Genomic DNA, 12,352 nt, shown 5'->3' on the forward strand with positions numbered 1-12,352 from the left:
TCATTATGGACCTTGCTTTATTTTTATTTGATCAAATCTATCTTATTTATGCATATTGCCTACCTCATTTCAATTTTGATCTCGAGGGGGCAGGGATTACATTATCATTGCTTTGATTTGCTGCATATTGGTTCCTCTATGGCTATCTATTCTCTCAGGAGCATATGCTTGACGTTTCCATTTTCTCTTGATTCAACTATCTCTCTCTAGAGATTATGCTTAACCTTCTCTAGGTTTATCTCTCTCTGTTAATGTTCAGTTCTATTGCTGATTGATGGTGTATTTAAGATTTTGCATAATTTATCCATTGCTTATCTTTGATCAAATAATCACTTTTCTATTTATTCGATTATAACACATGGTTTGACCACTTTATCCTGAGTTTTTTATTTAATTGGAATAATTTTCTCCCTTCTAATCAAATAAAAACCCCCAAATCCCACTTATCCTAACTGTGCACATGAAAATACATTTTTGTCTACACACAAAGGGCATAATTTTCTATGTGAGAGGAATCTTTATTTTTGAAAATAGCTTTAATTCTCCTCTACACATATTTTTCCTATTAAAGTCAACTATTGATCTTTATTAGGTAAGATTCTTGTGCACATGGATCACTCAAGGCTCATTTTCCACCCTTGATTAAGTCTTTAATCTCCATCACCTAGTTTTCTTTTAAAAGAGGCTCTCTCCTTGCACTCTCATCTCTTGTTCACTTATGCTAATTTTATGTTGCAGGTTTTCTTGGTGATTTTGGAGCATTTGGAGCACTCATGTTACATTCACTTTGCATCCATTTGGTTTACTTGCATTATAGCTTCATGACATTCTTAACTTAGTTTCCTTTATGCTCCAACTTAGATCACATAGCTTAATTAGAGGGCTTTGTAACACTCTCATTCTTTTTAGTTTAGCTTGCATTTTCATTTCTCATTTAGCTTGCATTTTGCATTTCATTTCATCTTTGATTCTTGGATACTAGCATACTTTCTCTTGTCTACAAGTCTCCCATTCTACGGTGCACCTTGCGAGGGTTGCATACTAGGTTCATTTAAGAGCCAGTCTCATAGCTCTTGCACATCATAGACAGGGAACTCTATGTCACCATTCAAGGTTCCTAATCTATTGGATCCATTGGATATAATGTCTTAGAGAAGTGTACCCTCTTTTTGGTATACATTCTATACTCCATCAACAATGTTTTGAAGACATTTTGGCTCCCTATTCCGTGTCAACAACTTCCTCCTCACACACTTGAATGTATTAAAATCCACTTTGGCCATTCTCCTTGTTGACATCGTTGGGGTCATATAAAATAATTTTTTCTTCTTCTTCCTCTCCACCTTAATGTAAGACACATCCTTTTAAAAAATATCACATTTTATTTTCTTCCCCATGCATACCACTAAGATTCCTGTGACAAGAAAGAGAGTCTAAGATCTTACTATTCAACTCCAGGTCAAAAAAATGTTGTGTTTGACTTTATGATTGCAAGACTCGACATGATAAGTAGATTTCACAATATCAAGATCTAAAGGAAGATGAGAGGATGAAAAAAAGGGGAACAAGTGTGGAGAGAATTAACATATGCATTGTAGTCCCTCAACACATTCCTAGATCATGGTATTATCCTAGCTCCAACTCATCCCTTCTATCATTCCCCCATTTTTCCACTACTCGATGATCATTGTCTTGGTTCAAAGTGCCATCATTAGCCTTCTTATATTTTTGTTTAGGCTCCTTATTAGACTACCCAAGCAACTGTTGGAAGCATGAATGTTGATGATATTCCTATGGGGGAGTATTATAGATATGTTACTATGATGATATGTTACATTCATGACTAAGTTTGTCATTGATGTCAACATAGCAGTTTTCCATGGTATTTGACAAAAGAACAACAAAAAGATCAAGTTGGTACAGACAGCTAGTTGAGTATTCTCGCTATCCGAAGTTATGGGAGATACTTCTGAGTATCTAGTATATGCAGTTAACGTCGGATGAAGAAATGTTAATTCTGGAAGAAGTTATGTAAATTTTGGTGATGTCTATTATCAGATAGAGTTTACAAAGGCATGTTTTGGTAAAGTTGTTATATCTCTTAGCAGAATTGTTATTCTAAGAATCAAGGTTGAGGATGTGTTGAAAACACAAAAGTTATTCAAGTTGCAAGGTAGAAGATTACTGATTATCACTAAGTGTAACATGTTCTTAATGTGGTCCTACAATAATTAATTGAGAAGGTGTGACAATCGACTTAGGGAATTGTTTTATAAACTCGGTATAAAGGAAGGACATTTTCCTTTATCATGATATTCAGATGACATGAAGAAGTAATTGTAAGCAATACAGAGAATAGAATGCGAAGCTGAGCAGAGAAGAGTGAAAGTGAAGGAAACTTCATTGCCAAGGTTTTATTGTGTGATCCGAGGTTTGATATTTGTATCCAAGGTTCGTGACCTGGTCTACAAGGTTTGACAGTGATTGGTTCGGTTGAAAGAACAAAGGAAGGAAGAACTTAATAATAGATTACTTGTTTGGGTAGTGAGCTCTTCTTGTAATTGAAATTGCATGTTTGGGCAGTGAGCTCTTCTTGCATATATTGTACTACAACTCCTAATAGGGACTCTATGTACTAAATGTTGTAATAGATTCCTAACAGGCTCCATCCTTTAACAAGGAATATTTATATCAACACATCATCTTGTGGGCGTCATTGCCACCAGGGTTTTCCCTCTGTTCAAGGGTTTCTGTAGTTAACATATTTGGTGTAATTGTCTATGTGCATCTTGTTATGGTTGCTTTTTACTTTGGTTGAATGGATAAAATTGTTTAAGGATAAGAAATGTTTTAATTGTTGGATAATTGATTCACCCCCCCACGCACTCCCCACGCCCCCCAACCCACAACAATTATCTTGGTGGACTATTGTTTCTAACAACAACACCATCCCTATTCAAACCAAAGAACCCTTCATTCTCAATATCCTTTTCAGAATCCACCATGTTTCAAATAGGTTGTGACTTATTTATATTGTCACTTCCTTTGACCTTGGGACGACTGGTATTATCTAGGTCTACAACATCCTCATTTTTTTCAATCCTTTTTTCTACTAGAACTTGGACATTACTAGAATCCTTAATGTCTGAATCTATCATCAAATGACCCTCCATGGTTTGTTTGGGCTTCTAGACACTTTATTAAGTTCAGAGACTCTCTCAATAGAAGAGGGAAGGTCCATAGACTAGGCTATACCAATACATATTATTTCATATGCTATTTACTTCCAATCTTTCATCATAGAATAAATAGATAGAAACTTACTAGAGTAGCTAGTTATCCCCTTGAACATATATCCTCATGCCAATATCCCAGAGGAAGGCTTAAGAATTGACCAAGATAGCTTGACCACATCAAATCTTGCTTCCAAGAGGTCCATATTAGGGGTCCATTTTTTAAGGGCTAGGGATTACTTACCAATAACCGAAGGCCCCCCACCAAGAGTGTCTAAGATATCTTCGACAAAAGAAAAGGAAGTGGAAAAGAACCCCTTGAGCATCACAAAAACCTCAACCTGTCATTAAGCTTCCATCGCTTGCTAACAAAATCTCTTACCAATTCAATGTTGAGCCTTAGACCCATAAAATTTCCCACCAGAGACTGAGCCATAATAGGTTTTTTAATGATCTTATTTTTGACCACCTTAGAAAGGAAAGGGTTCAAAAGAGAGAGTATTATAAACAAAAAGCTAAACAAAATAGCCCTTGTAGTGTTCTAGAGAGGGTTTTTGGCAATGCCTACGGGGCATAACTTCCAAAAGGCATTGGGGTTTCTCACAACTTATATACCACAAGCCTATATTCTTACAAAGGTGAGGAGAAAAAAATCCAAGTACCTAAAACAATAAAAGAACAAATCAACCAATGAGAGAAACAATTGCCCAAAGAGACACCAAAGCAACTTGAGATAATTTTGGAATAGAGGCATGGAGTATTTTCAGTAATTAGTCAAGTGTAAGGATCATCCATTTGAACATGCTACGTTGATGATAGCTTCATGCATATCCAAATATTGTAAAAGTGTTAATAAACTCATGGATGTGATTCCATAATAATTTCTTTGTTCCTGGGTAGGTTGATAGTGACACATAATTTTTATTAGTTTCATTCTTGATGTTTCTAGATAGAATGAGTAGAGCTTGTTAGCTCCTTACAATCCTTCAAATCTATTTTTTAACACAAGGCCTTAAAAGAATATTAGAAACTATCATTTAATTTTCTTAGATAAATTGATCTTATTTGGATTTGTTTCAAACTTTAATTGGTCTATTCTTGTGTGTATAAAATAGGCAATGTTCTCGACTAGTTGGCACGAAAGTTCTCATACAAATGAAAGTATTTGTAGACTCTTTATGATTCAATGCATAAGCAATTATATTTTATGAAGCTCTAGTTTGTTATAGTTTAAATCTTTTAGATACATCAAAGTGCAAGTGATAGCATGTATTCATATTTCTATTATACTCTTTAGAAAAGAAAAAAATATTTTCATTACTATTTTTATTGACCAATGTTTTGTACTATAATATGCTTAAATATACAATGATAAAAAATGCTTAAATATACACATCTTACCATTACAATTTTTTTAATAATATATAAAGTTATTTTAAATAAATTGATTTTATTTTCATTTAATTATTTTTGGACAAATATAAATCGTCTTGAAAAAAATGCTATTATTGATTTTATTTTATTTTGAGAAAATATATGTAACCTAGAAAAAAATTATCAATTTTTTTTTGGAAGGTAGTACATGGAGATAAGAAAGGGACCCCTCTCCATTCAACATAATCTATTTAGAAGTTACATAAGTCACATACTCTAGAATCTTATAATCTTATCATCTAATCACAATTCTATTAAAAAAACTTATTATTATTAATTTATTATTATAAATAGTCGAATAAAAAATTTGAATCAAGAAGTGTATGTTGTAGATAAAATAATATAATTTATATCTAAAAGAAAAAGAACACATATTTAAAAACAACCATACAAGCATGTATAGGAAAAAACATGGAAAAATAAATAGAATAAAACAAAAAAGAAATTGGGAAAAATGCATAGAAAAAAAAAAAAAACATGTCAAATAAAAAAGAGAAAACAAATGATAATTAAAAGCATAGTATATAGTATTAGGAGATCTATAAATTCAGAGAGCACAGTGTTATGCATAGGAAGATTGTGAGTGTTAGTGTGAGGAGAAAAAGTTTGTACCAGGGATTGAAAAAGGCAGTGAAGTTTTCCATGATGACAAGAAAGTGTACAAGAGAATTTAGACAATTGAAGCCACATTGCTCTAAATGTTTATCAGAGGATTGCAAATACAAATATCTCGACAAGCAAGGATGGGCCAAATTCTCATGTGGTTATTGCCATAAGGTTTTCACTCTTGGAGGAAAAAGGTACAAATATTCTAAGATGTCTCTATATAATTATTATTCTCCTCTTCATCATCTTACTAGTACTTCTCTTCTCCACAATACCCAAACAATGAACAATATGCCCACTGGATCTTTTCATTTAAGTACCAAAAGAATTAGGTTTTGAAAACACCCACAAAACAAAGAACAAGAATCAAGGCCTTGAGCTACATGGAGATAATGGAGGCAGTCTAGTTATTGGAGAGAGTTTCTATGGTGAAGTAGATATTTTCTTTAATCCTTTTCAATTGTAGTACTTGTATGCCCGATTTGGCTTGGGCTCCAATGGCTAATCAATTCATCCACAAACCAGTTCTAAAGAACTACCTATGGCAGTGGGTGATGATTATGGAAATCATTTGTCAAATTTTGATGCAATGGTTGGAAGAAATGCACTTGTGATTGGCAATGGAATGGTAGAACAAAATTGGAATAAATCATTTTGTCCACAACAATGGAACTTCTTTTGTAATAATGTTGATACTCAGAGTCTTGTATGTTGATGAAATCAAGGTGATTGTAAGGGCAGTTTGAGCCTGTGAAAATCCATAGTGTTGTATGTAAATTTTGTTTACTATAATACAAAATCTTGCTCGGGATTTTGGGTGGTGGGTTTTTCCCATGTTAAAGCTTTGTTTTCTCTGTCTTGTGTTTGATACTTTTTTTTTGATAGTTTATTAATCTGTACATCTCTTTAATTTTTTTGTTTATGCTTATTTCCCTATCATTTGGCATTCTGAAAGCATTTCCGCACCATTGCTTTCCTAACAAGTCCAAATATGTTGAAGAGGTCCATGCATAATGATTTGGGGTGCAGTTGTGGGGTATGCCAATGGCTTGAGGAGGGGATGCCATCATGATGAACTATACTCTTAAGCAAATGGTTTGTCAGTTCTTGTAAGAAAATCCTCTATTTTAGATGAGAATGTGTTATGGTTGGTAAACCAATTTCTTCTTATTTAAGCTATATAGATAAAATTTTGTGGCCTGTTTCAAAACTTACTTGCATAGGACTCATTATTTCTAAAATTTGGGGAATGAATTAACATTGAAAAATGAACTCTTTCTTATGTATGAAGGATTGAATTATACCAAATATTTGTATGAATTTTGAATACATGGATGATTTAATTGTACTGATCATATGTATAAATTTTGTAGTACATTCAAAACCTTCATGTATAATACTTTTTGAAATAATTTGTTTTTAAAATGTATGAAAGAGTCAGTAATACTGAGTACATGTATAAGGTTTTAAATCTTGTTGCAAAGATTGAGATTTTAAAATGTTATGTATGTTTAGAATTCACTTACAACTTCTTATAACTATTCTAGATCAATGCTCTCTCTCTCTATTTAGTTTGGGGATATAAGAATTTAGTGAATAAATTCTTCACAATGTCTTATTTGCCAACTTTGACACATCATTTTGAGCTATTAGAATCCAAAATTCACTTTCCCTAAGATGGTTTCTAATATCTTACAGAAGATTGCTCTATTTAACTGCTCTATATTCACATTTTATTGCATTTCTATGAAGTTTATACGGTTTGATGCCCTCGGCATTTTGGGCTTTGAGGAGGCCAACTTTACAAAAGGATCTTGTCCTCAAAAGTTCATAGTTGTATATATTTTATGAATTTGACTTGCTTCACACTTGGGCTTTAAAAACTCTGAATATGTTTAAAATTTACATTTATCTCATAAACTTGAAACAACGTATATAGTTGCTGAGATTCATATTATCATTAAAAATAATTTTAATTATTTATATTGAATCCTTTAGTAAACATGTAAAATAATGTTGAAGTATTGATATCTCGGGCACTTGGGTCTGTTTATGTTTGCATATTTGACTTCGAATTATCTATAGATGAAACAATATAATTCATTAAAATTTTCCACGTGGAAACTCTGACCCAAGGAAAAATAAGCCTTTGCACTTTGATTGCATTTTTATGATTTATTTTCATTCAAAAATCAATTTGAATTAACCTAATTGTCGATTCAAAAATCAATTTGAATTAACTTAATTTTTGTCATCAAGGAGTTTGGTGGAAATTTTAAAATGATTTTCATTATGTTTTCAATTTAGAATTTTTAGTGCAATGGTGTAGCCGATAGTGAAGTATACTTGGACATGTTAATGAGGGCACTACATTCCAATGGTGAGAATTTTTTTTTCAATTTAGGAAACATAAAAATAACATTTTTAGATTTTTGACATGTCTTTTCACCCTCCAACAATATAAAAATACACTTTTAAATATTTCATTAATCATCCAACAACATTCATCAACTTATAATTTGTGGAGCAATAAACAATGAAACAAATGAAACCATCCAAACATGCAATACAAGAACACCAAAATTTTTGTCTGTGAACTCATCTCTCTTCATATATTATCTTCTACCAAATACTTTGAAATGCTTAACACTAGGTGTATGTCCATACTACACTTCATAAGGTGTCTTACAGGGTCCTTTCTTTCTTCACTTGTATAGGATTCAATGTGTATATTGGAGTGCTTATGGCTTCCCTCCAATACATCTTATGTACATCACCTTGGGTCATCACAGTCCTAACAACATCTAACATAGTCCTGTTCCTCCTTTCTACAATACCATTAAGCTATGTGCTGGCATTTGTCTTTTGATTCCATTTTTCTCACAGTATTCAATAAGGGCCAATTTGGCTATGTAAATTCTTAAAATTTTGAATTCTCCGTTTGGGTGTACCAAATTAGAATTACAAATAGGAATATAATAGGAATACGTATTCCAATTTTGGCCCAAAAATGAGCATTTTCAATTCCACCTAAATAGGTGGAATTGGAATACATATTCCTATTCCAGTTTTATTTATTTTAGAAACATAAATTTTTGGGTCCGTGAATTCCTCATCAAATTTTGGTTGAACCAAATAGAGAATAGGAATATATATCCCTATTTTCTATTCCTGAATAACAATTCTTATTCCCACAGCCAAATGGGCCCTAAACTCTCATAAAGTAAACTCTCCTCTTTTTAGGCACTTCAAGCTCTTACATGTTTCATTCTTAAGAAGTGACCTAAATGCTTTACACTTATACTTCAAGAAAGTCACCCGCATCACACTTGAGTATTCATTAACAAATAATGAAAAAGATTTATCATCATGATTTTTGGCATTAAGTTAGTATTGCCATTAGTGACAACACTTATCCATATCAGTATAGCCACCAAGCTTAGCACTTAATTTTCTACACTCACCGAGCATTCCAGTATTAAGCAATCTTTGAAGAGTTTAGCAATTTACACCAAGTAGATAGTGGCTATTGAGCAAATACAAGCAATGTGAAGATCAGTAGTGTCTACCGAGCTTCATAGTGTCTATCGAGTAGTAAGCTTGTGTCATAAAGATTTAGAGTAAATCAAGCATTGGAAGTAGTAGTGTTTACCGAGTGAAGCAAGGTAAACTCAGTGTGTAGTATCTACTGAGTGGCACTACATCTACCGAATCACTAGTGGTCACTGAGTTCAAAACTACATCGAGTGATTAGTACGGACTGTGCCTTCACTTCTAGTGAGTTCATGATGATGTCAAGTAATGCAATGTACACCATGTATCAGAAGGTCACCGAGTCAGTTCAGTGAACCTAAGTTATTTACTATTGGGCCGACTTTGTAATGTACTTGTTCACTAGTGTTTTGGCTGACCTTGCAGTTTTTTAAATTTGAAAGGTATATATGTAAGGTGTATTGTAAGATATCGATGCATGAAGCAATAGCAAAGTAGTATGAAATATTTTTGAGAAGTACATGGAAAAGATTATCAACAATAGTTCAGGAATACAACAAGGTCATTACAGAGGAAGAAAGGTTATATCCATCACATAAGGTGATTAGTGCATAAAGGATCTTATCAACAATCAATTGTAAGTAGATCCATTACTTCATCTTAATAGGTGAATCAGTTTCTAAATCCTCTAACAAGGTAGACTTAACAATCTTTGTACAAATCTCTTAACTGAGTGCATACTTCATTGTATGTTTGTAAATCCTCTAACAAGGTGGACCTAGCAGTTCTTTGTGCTCCTAACAGGGCAGATCACCAGAAGTGGTCAATGTAAGCCTTAATAGGCCAACTTTATGTTGCAGTAGTGAAGTTTTGTGGGTATCATCCCCACCCTAGTTTTACTTTCTATTTGGAAGGTTTCTGGGTCACCAAAATATTGTGTTCTTTTGTGTGATGAATATTTTAACTTTCAGTATTAATGCATGCAGTAGCATAGATTTATTTGTGTAAATTTAAAAGGGAGAATTTTAAAGTTACTGATTCACCCCTCTCCTCTTAGTAACTTGTCATATCTTGAATATTTCTAACAATTGGTATCAGAGCATTGTGGTTCTTAGGATAAAAGTTTGACAACTTGAGCAAAGATCTAAGGAAAAATGGAGATATTCAGACTTGACAAGGCAATTGAAAATGAAAAGCTAGATTTGGAGATGGCCATAACTCAACTCAAAGAAGCATATTTCCAAATCCTTGAAAAGAAGAAAGGAACTTGTAAGACAAATGGATGACCATTAGTATGTTGAAGAAAAGATTGAAGACTCTTTCCCATCAAGCATCTCAGATGAAGCCAATGAGGCAATCAAGGAACTCCTAGCAAAGAATGGCTCTCTGCAAGAAGAAGTAAGGAAAATCAAAAGAGAACAAGAAATCCAATCAATTAGGCTATGTGAAATTTTGGAACAAAGGAATAAGGAAAATGAAGACTTGGAGGCAAGAAACAATGAAGAACATAATCAATCCAATCAGCATGAAGACCTCATTGATCAAATCACTGGAGCAAATGAAGAAATCATGACTCTCAAAGAACATAATGAAATAATAAGAAGTGATCTAAATTATGAAAGGGAAATTAATAAAAGAATAATAAGAGAACTGAGATGTGAAAAGAAAATCATTGAAAAATTGAAGAATGACCTAAATTCTGAAAAACAAATCAATGAGAGCATGTTGAAATCACAAGAAGACATGAATCAGTTGAATCAACAAAATGAGCAGAATCTTCATAAGCAAAAAGGTAAAGTAGGACTTGGATAAAATGAAGAACAAGGTGAATCTTCCAAGCAAGGTGCAAAAAGGAATAAAAAACCCTCATGCAATCATTGTGGAAAAATTGGTCATACATCAAACAAACGCTGGAGCAATGGAAAAACAAAATTCAATGGAAAGCACTACAACTGCAATCAACATGGTCACAAAGCCAATGAATGCAAGGAGAAACCAAAATTTGAAGGTAAATGTCACAAATGAAAAAAGCATGGTCACAAGGCATCTCAATGTAGATCCAAATCATTCAATCCAGCTAAACAATTTGTAAAGGCAATATTTGGATGGGACTACAACACCTAGCGAAGATGTCATTATTGTGGCAAATATGGACACACTGGCATAAACTATGCAAGGCATCACCTAAGAAAGAAAGACACTACTATAAGGTGTTACATATGCACTAAACTCGGTCATGTAGCTAAAAATTGCATGAATATAGGCAAAGTTGAAGATGAAAAGAAAGCAAGGGCTAACAATATAAGGAAGAAAATGAGGCAGCAATGGATTCCTAAATCTACTAAGGATAGAAGCTCAAATCATGGTAGTGAAGTCACTCAAGAAGTGGGTGACTCCATCCTCTCAAACTAAATTCCTAAGAATGTATTGGAGCTGTACTCAACAAGAAAATCATAAGTAGTTCCAAGAAATATGAGGAATGAAAATGATCCAATAAGTATTCCAAATACACTAGGATCACTGAAAGGTCATCTTTCGCCAAGTTGCATCAGACTCCATCGAGGAAAGTTGGTTGAAGACCCTACCGAGCAAGGTTGGGAATAAGAGAAATTTGGTTCATCTGTCAAGTTGATACTCTTACTAAGTTAGATCAATGGATGAAAATTTATCACACACTATGTCATAATGGCGCCAAGCATTTATGAAATTTTTCTCAACAAAAGGGGCAATTTTGACTTCATTTTTCATCACATTCATAGCATTCAAAGAGCAGAGCAATTTGAAAGAGCATTATAGTATTTTCAAGCGATTTAGTAGTGAGATCTTCACGAATTTCATCATCTATTGAGTAGCAATGGCATCTACCAGTGAAAGCAGCACTAAACCAAAGAAGGGTTTTGAAATGCTGGTTAAGGGTGTTGAATGGAATGCACCAAATTTCAAAATTATTCTGGCCGTCACTGAATCACTTGATCCTTATGGAGCTTAGTCACAAATCTCGCCTAAGGTACTCCTAATTAATGACATAAGGACTCATTTTAAATGTTCCTGTTCAAGAATTAGGGACATTAGAAATGGATACTACCCTAGCTGAAATGTGTGTTGATGGAGTTTTAAAACCCAAGCATAAACATTTGGAAGTTAAAGGATTAACTCATATTCCTCATATGCCTCAAATTTTTTGAGTAAAATGGATAAGATACATATTGAGTCGATTTCAAAATGGTCAATTATGGTTGGAGCAACCCATTATGATTACAAAGAAGATGATACACAAGGTTATGGGTCTACCAATACTAAGCAAAGCCAAGTCAACCAAAACCTTAGGTCAGGAGGAACTGCAGAAGAAAACCCTAGTTGAGTGGGACGGTAGAGGCTTGAAATTAAACAATGTCACTAACATAGAGCTTAGGTTTGGCATCCATATCATTGCACATAAGATCTATAGCTCGAGTTAGTCAAACACCATCCCCTATGAGGCAGTTGACCTGGCATACAAGGTTATAAAGAAGAATCTCAAATTTGATCTGTTAGATGTGTTATTGAAGCAATTGAACAAAAACATTGAAAGTGTGAAGACTTCCAAG

Source organism: Cupressus sempervirens, chromosome 6 (genome assembly GCF_028749045.1).
Source record: "Cupressus sempervirens isolate cs-2001-9-10 chromosome 6, ASM2874904v1, whole genome shotgun sequence".
Classification (NCBI taxonomy): domain Eukaryota; kingdom Viridiplantae; phylum Streptophyta; class Pinopsida; order Cupressales; family Cupressaceae; genus Cupressus; species Cupressus sempervirens.